The 7,642-nt window shown below is 59.7% G+C and overlaps 2 non-coding genes and 1 pseudogene across 2 annotated transcripts; all 3 read left to right on the forward strand.

The window, feature by feature from the left end:
- The first annotated feature begins 1,360 nt into the window (after positions 1-1,360).
- On the forward strand, positions 1,361-3,269 carry LOC126434568 (small subunit ribosomal RNA). The gene has a single exon (XR_007579327.1). It is a non-coding gene; the product is annotated as a small subunit ribosomal RNA (ribosomal RNA).
- A 353-nt stretch (positions 3,270-3,622) lies between these two features.
- LOC126434564 (5.8S ribosomal RNA) lies at positions 3,623-3,777 on the forward strand. The gene has a single exon (XR_007579323.1). It is a non-coding gene; the product is annotated as a 5.8S ribosomal RNA (ribosomal RNA).
- Positions 3,778-3,965: 188 nt separating this feature from the next.
- LOC126434576 (large subunit ribosomal RNA) overlaps positions 3,966-7,642 on the forward strand; it is a 7,784-nt pseudogene continuing 4,107 nt past the window's right edge.

Below are 7,642 nucleotides of genomic sequence, written 5' to 3' on the forward strand. Positions count from 1 at the left end.
GCTACGTGTCGTCTCCCTATAAGAGCTGGATTGCAGTGTGGTACGCCATTCAGACGTGTGGGAGGAACGGACGCCCTGGATGGCGATCAGCATGAGCAGTCTGTTGATGTAGTGGAGCGTGTATTCGGACGTAGTCGTCTCTTCTCACACACCGTGATAGCATGTTGCACCGCGTTCCACATCTGCGACATCCTGCAGAGGCCGGCTGACAGTCGTTCGCGCAATGGACACCGCATACGTACGGGGGCTACCTTCCACGTGTTCTCGAGGCGTGCACATGTTGTTGCGTCTATGTGGGCAGACGTAGTGTGTTGTGACACCTGACACAGGCATGCAATACTCGTTGCAAATGGCGATGGACGTCTACGTTTGCTGGTGACGTTACGCAAATGAACAACAGGTAACCCGTTGTGGTGCGGTTGTTCTCGCTAGAGGTGAATCAGTGTTGGCGACGATCGGTCGAGCTATTAACCGGTTGTTTCAGGGATACCCACCATGCCCACGAACGTGAAAGGGGACCCACCATGCCCACGAACGCGAAAGGGGATCTGGGTGTGAGGCGATACGCGGCGGTGGCTGGGTGGGACCGTCCCCGGCCGGTGAGGGGGGGCCGCCCGGCGTGCTGGCAGCGCGGTGCGTGGGCGCACGCGCTACAGCCGGCTGGTGGGGGCGGCCAGTGGCAGGCGCGCCGGCCGACGGACGCGGCAGGCGGCGCAGCTGCGCGCCGGCGCCCCCTGCTCGCGGCGCCTTGCGGCCAAAGTAGGTCCTCGCGGGCCCGGTGCGAAGCGCGGTGGCCATCTGCAGTGTGCTGGTCCGATTGAGGACTGTGTGCGCTGAGGATGCGCCGCCGCCCGGCGCTCGGCGCCGCGACGCCGTCTGCTGCTCGGTCGCCCCAGCGGTTCTCGCAGGTGGTTTGTATCGCAGCTGTGCGGACGTGTTGGCGCGTGCGCTGTGCTGGGAGAGTTCGCTTCGGCACCCAAGTGGGGCTTTTGTCCTTCTGTGGCGCTGGCGTTGGAGCTGCCGGTCACCGTAGGTGGCGCGTGTTGTCTCCCGCCGGCAATGCCACGACAGCACGCTCCCGGGCCTCTGTCGGCAGCGGCAAGCTCAGTTGGGAGCACGGGTGGTCGCACCTAAAGCGTCTACTCGCCTAACTCCGGGCGATTGCGCCTCTCTCGAACCCGACCAAGTACTTAGGACGGCGCTGCGCGCCGCCGGGACCTGAGAGGGTTTCGAGGTGTGTTGTGCAGGGGAGCTCAGCCTCCTCCTGTTTGCAGAATAATTGAGCGGACGCTTGCGTGTTCGCGCGGGCCCCCGGGACACACTCCCGGGCGGCCGGCTGCTCAGCTCTAGTTGACGCAGCTCCCTGGTTGATCCTGCCAGTAGTCATATGCTTGTCTCAAAGATTAAGCCATGCATGTCTCAGTACAAGCCGCATTAAGGTGAAACCGCGAATGGCTCATTAAATCAGTTATGGTTCCTTAGATCGTACCCACGTTACTTGGATAACTGTGGTAATTCTAGAGCTAATACATGCAAACAGAGTCCCGACCAGAGATGGAAGGGACGCTTTTATTAGATCAAAACCAATCGGTCGGCTCGTCCGGTCCGTTTGCCTTGGTGACTCTGAATAACTTTGGGCTGATCGCACGGTCCTCGTACCGGCGACGCATCTTTCAAATGTCTGCCTTATCAACTGTCGATGGTAGGTTCTGCGCCTACCATGGTTGTAACGGGTAACGGGGAATCAGGGTTCGATTCCGGAGAGGGAGCCTGAGAAACGGCTACCACATCCAAGGAAGGCAGCAGGCGCGCAAATTACCCACTCCCGGCACGGGGAGGTAGTGACGAAAAATAACGATACGGGACTCATCCGAGGCCCCGTAATCGGAATGAGTACACTTTAAATCCTTTAACGAGTATCTATTGGAGGGCAAGTCTGGTGCCAGCAGCCGCGGTAATTCCAGCTCCAATAGCGTATATTAAAGTTGTTGCGGTTAAAAAGCTCGTAGTTGGATTTGTGTCCCACGCTGTTGGTTCACCGCCCGTCGGTGTTTAACTGGCATGTATCGTGGGACGTCCTGCCGGTGGTGCGAGCCGAAGGCGTGCGACCGCCTCGTGCGTGCTCGTGCGTCCCGAGGCGGACCCCGTTGAAATCCTACCAGGGTGCTCTTTATTGAGTGTCTCGGTGGGCCGGCACGTTTACTTTGAACAAATTAGAGTGCTTAAAGCAGGCAAGCCCGCCTGAATACTGTGTGCATGGAATAATGGAATAGGACCTCGGTTCTATTTTGTTGGTTTTCGGAACCCGAGGTAATGATTAATAGGGACAGGCAGGGGCATTCGTATTGCGACGTTAGAGGTGAAATTCTTGGATCGTCGCAAGACGAACAGAAGCGAAAGCATTTGCCAAGTATGTTTTCATTAATCAAGAACGAAAGTTAGAGGTTCGAAGGCGATCAGATACCGCCCTAGTTCTAACCATAAACGATGCCAGCCAGCGATCCGCCGCAGTTCCTCCGATGACTCGGCGGGCAGCCTCCGGGAAACCAAAGCTTTTGGGTTCCGGGGGAAGTATGGTTGCAAAGCTGAAACTTAAAGGAATTGACGGAAGGGCACCACCAGGAGTGGAGCCTGCGGCTTAATTTGACTCAACACGGGAAACCTCACCAGGCCCGGACACCGGAAGGATTGACAGATTGATAGCTCTTTCTTGATTCGGTGGGTGGTGGTGCATGGCCGTTCTTAGTTGGTGGAGCGATTTGTCTGGTTAATTCCGATAACGAACGAGACTCTAGCCTGCTAACTAGTCGCGTGACATCCTTCGTGCTGTCAGCGATTACTTTTCTTCTTAGAGGGACAGGCGGCTTCTAGCCGCACGAGATTGAGCAATAACAGGTCTGTGATGCCCTTAGATGTTCTGGGCCGCACGCGCGCTACACTGAAGGAATCAGCGTGTCTTCCTAGGCCGAAAGGTCGGGGTAACCCGCTGAACCTCCTTCGTGCTAGGGATTGGGGCTTGCAATTGTTCCCCATGAACGAGGAATTCCCAGTAAGCGCGAGTCATAAGCTCGCGTTGATTACGTCCCTGCCCTTTGTACACACCGCCCGTCGCTACTACCGATTGAATGATTTAGTGAGGTCTTCGGACTGGTACGCGGCATTGACTCTGTCGTTGCCGATGCTACCGGAAAGATGACCAAACTTGATCATTTAGAGGAAGTAAAAGTCGTAACAAGGTTTCCGTAGGTGAACCTGCGGAAGGATCATTACCGACTAGACTGCATGTCTTTCGATGTGCGTGTCGTGTCGCGCAACACGCAGCTACCTGTACGGCTCGCAGTAGCCGTGCGCCGCGTGCGGAACCACGCGTTCGTCTCAAAACTAACGGCAATGTTGTGTGGTACGAGCGCTGAAGCGCTGGAGCGGCTGGCCTGCGGCACCTGGCGCCTGGCGCCGGTTTTGAATGACTTTCGCCCGACTGCCTGTCCGCTCCGGTGTGGAGCCGTACGACGCCCATCGGCCGTGAGGCCGTTGGACACTGAACGCTGGAACAGGGCCGCCACACGCCTCAGTCCCGCCTATGCAACTGTCTCGAAAGAGATGGTGGAAACTATGAAAAGATCACCCAGGACGGTGGATCACTCGGCTCGTGGGTCGATGAAGAACGCAGCAAATTGCGCGTCGACATGTGAACTGCAGGACACATGAACATCGACGTTTCGAACGCACATTGCGGTCCATGGATTCCGTTCCCGGGCCACGTCTGGCTGAGGGTCGGCTACGTATACTGAAGCGCGCGGCGTTTGCCCCGCTTCGCAGACCTGGGAGTGTCGTGGCCGCCTGTGGGGCCGGCCGCGTCTCCTTAAACGTGCGATGCGCGCCCGTCGCCTGGCGGTTCGCATACCGGTACTTACTCGGTAGCGTGCACAGCCGGCTGGCGGTGTGGCGTGCGACACCTCGTACAACGACCTCAGAGCAGGCGAGACTACCCGCTGAATTTAAGCATATTACTAAGCGGAGGAAAAGAAACTAACAAGGATTCCCCCAGTAGCGGCGAGCGAACAGGGAAGAGTCCAGCACCGAACCCCGCAGGCTGCCGCCTGTCGTGGCATGTGGTGTTTGGGAGGGTCCACTACCCCGACGCCTCGCGCCGAGCCCAAGTCCAACTTGAATGAGGCCACGGCCCGTAGAGGGTGCCAGGCCCGTAGCGGCCGGTGCGAGCGTCGGCGGGACCTCTCCTTCGAGTCGGGTTGCTTGAGAGTGCAGCTCCAAGTGGGTGGTAAACTCCATCTGAGACTAAATATGACCACGAGACCGATAGCGAACAAGTACCGTGAGGGAAAGTTGAAAAGAACTTTGAAGAGAGAGTTCAAAAGTACGTGAAACCGTTCTGGGGTAAACGTGAGAAGTCCGAAAGGTCGAACGGGTGAGATTCACGCCCATCCGGCCACTGGCCTCCGCCCTCGGCAGATGGGGCCGGCCGCCCGCGCGGAGCAATTCGCGGCGGGGTCGTGTCCGGTTGCCTTTCCACTCGCCGCGGGGCGGGGCCGTTCCGGTGTGCGGTGGGCCGCACTTCTCCCCTAGTAGGACGTCGCGACCCGCTGGGTGCCGGCCTACGGCCCGGGTGCGCAGCCTGTCCTTCCGCGGGCCTCGGTTCGCGTCTGTTGGGCAGAGCCCCGGTGTCCTGGCTGGCTGCCCGGCGGTATATCTGGAGGAGTCGATTCGCCCCTTTGGGCGCTCGGGCTCCCGGCAAGCGCGCGCGGTTCTTCCCGGATGACGGACCTACCTGGCCCGGCCCCGGACCCGCGCCGCTGTTGGCTCGGGATGCTCTCGGGCGGAATAATCGCTCCCGTCAGCGGCGCTTCAGCTTTGGACAATTTCACGACCCGTCTTGAAACACGGACCAAGGAGTCTAACATGTGCGCGAGTCATTGGGCTGTACGAAACCTAAAGGCGTAATGAAAGTGAAGGTCTCGCCTTGCGCGGGCCGAGGGAGGATGGGGCTTCCCCGCCCTTCACGGGGCGGCGGCCTCCGCACTCCCGGGGCGTCTCGTCCTCATTGCGAGGTGAGGCGCACCTAGAGCGTACACGTTGGGACCCGAAAGATGGTGAACTATGCCTGGCCAGGACGAAGTCAGGGGAAACCCTGATGGAGGTCCGTAGCGATTCTGACGTGCAAATCGATCGTCGGAGCTGGGTATAGGGGCGAAAGACTAATCGAACCATCTAGTAGCTGGTTCCCTCCGAAGTTTCCCTCAGGATAGCTGGTGCTCGTACGAGTCTCATCCGGTAAAGCGAATGATTAGAGGCCTTGGGGCCGAAACGACCTCAACCTATTCTCAAACTTTAAATGGGTGAGATCTCCGGCTTGCTTGATATGCTGAAGCCGCGAGCAAACGACTCGGATCGGAGTGCCAAGTGGGCCACTTTTGGTAAGCAGAACTGGCGCTGTGGGATGAACCAAACGCCGAGTTAAGGCGCCCGAATCGACGCTCATGGGAAACCATGAAAGGCGTTGGTTGCTTAAGACAGCAGGACGGTGGCCATGGAAGTCGGAATCCGCTAAGGAGTGTGTAACAACTCACCTGCCGAAGCAACTAGCCCTGAAAATGGATGGCGCTGAAGCGTCGTGCCTATACTCGGCCGTCAGTCTGGCAGTCATGGCCGGTCCTTGCGGCCGGCCGCGAAGCCCTGACGAGTAGGAGGGTCGCGGCGGTGGGCGCAGAAGGGTCTGGGCGTGAGCCTGCCTGGAGCCGCCGTCGGTGCAGATCTTGGTGGTAGTAGCAAATACTCCAGCGAGGCCCTGGAGGGCTGACGCGGAGAAGGGTTTCGTGTGAACAGCCGTTGCACACGAGTCAGTCGATCCTAAGCCCTAGGAGAAATCCGATGTTGATGGGGGCCGTCATAGCATGATGCGCTTTGTGCTGGCCCCCGTTGGGCGAAAGTGAATCCGGTTCCTATTCCGGAACCCGGCAGCGGAACCGATACAAGTCGGGCCCCTCTTTTAGAGATGCTCGTCGGGGTAACCCAAAAGGACCCGGAGACGCCGTCGGGAGATCGGGGAAGAGTTTTCTTTTCTGCATGAGCGTTCGAGTTCCCTGGAATCCTCTAGCAGGGAGATAGGGTTTGGAACGCGAAGAGCACCGCAGTTGCGGCGGTGTCCCGATCTTCCCCTCGGACCTTGAAAATCCGGGAGAGGGCCACGTGGAGGTGTCGCGCCGGTTCGTACCCATATCCGCAGCAGGTCTCCAAGGTGAAGAGCCTCTAGTCGATAGAATAATGTAGGTAAGGGAAGTCGGCAAATTGGATCCGTAACTTCGGGATAAGGATTGGCTCTGAGGATCGGGGCGTGTCGGGCTTGGTCGGGAAGTGGGTCAGCGCTAACGTGCCGGGCCTGGGCGAGGTGAGTGCCGTAGGGGTGCCGGTAAGTGCGGGCGTTTAGCGCGGGCGTGGTCTGCTCTCGCCGTTGGTCGGCCTCGTGCTGGCCGGCGGTGCAGGATGCGCGCGCCTGCGCGGCGTTCGCGCCCCGGTGCTTCAACCTGCGTGCAGGATCCGAGCTCGGTCCCGTGCCTTGGCCTCCCACGGATCTTCCTTGCTGCGAGGCCGCGTCCGCCTTAGCGTGCTCCTCCGGGGGCGCGCGGGTGCGCGGATTCTCTTCGGCCGCCATTCAACGATCAACTCAGAACTGGCACGGACTGGGGGAATCCGACTGTCTAATTAAAACAAAGCATTGCGATGGCCCTAGCGGGTGTTGACGCAATGTGATTTCTGCCCAGTGCTCTGAATGTCAACGTGAAGAAATTCAAGCAAGCGCGGGTAAACGGCGGGAGTAACTATGACTCTCTTAAGCCCGCTGATTTTCGCAGAGTGGAAGACCGCACCAGGGGCTTGGGGGGGTTACCAGCCCCCCCTCGCACTATCCCTTTTTTTTTTAGTTGGGGGCAGTATTCAGAGAAAAAGTGGTGGCCCTTCCGCTGAAGGTGCCACCCCAACTCCCCCAGCACCTAGCCGGCCAACCGGCCGTGCCGAAAATCTTGTAACTTTTGCAGCTGTATACGCCTGTAGTGAGTGCCACCGCAGCTTCACCACCAAGAACGGTCTCGGGGTCCATCGCCGCCGCCAACACCTTGCGGCCGCCAACGCGGAGATCGTCACGGAGAGGCATCGCGCGAGGTGGACGGAGGAAGAAGTCCTGTCGCTCGCCAAGGCGGAGGCCGAACTGTTCCTCGAGAGGGACGCCCGGTTCTTCTTTGTAAATCAAGAGCTCATCAGGATGTTCCCCGACCGAACGCTTGAGGCAATCAAGTGCCGACGGCGGCAAGCTGCCCACAAGCAGCTTGTCCGCCAATTCATGGAGGCGCTTGAGATCGGTCGGGGGGAAGAGCCGGCGTCCCGCCGGGGAGCGGCGAGCCCGCTGCCTGACGCGGGCGAGGCCGCTGCGCCGCCCGTCGACGCAGCCGAGGACTTCGCGGCCGACACCACCGGGCCGCCGCCGGAGGGGCCGACTGACGCCGCCATCTGGGAGCATCTGGCGGGGCTACCCGCTTCCGCCCAGCGTTTCTCTGCCCTGGATCGTGTCATAGGTCTGGGGCGGGGCACGCCGCCCGATGTCATCCTGGGCATGCTCCCGGATGCCCTTGCG

Source organism: Schistocerca serialis, unplaced genomic scaffold, assembly GCF_023864345.2.
Source record: "Schistocerca serialis cubense isolate TAMUIC-IGC-003099 unplaced genomic scaffold, iqSchSeri2.2 HiC_scaffold_1191, whole genome shotgun sequence".
NCBI classification, from domain to species: Eukaryota; Metazoa; Arthropoda; class Insecta; order Orthoptera; family Acrididae; genus Schistocerca; species Schistocerca serialis.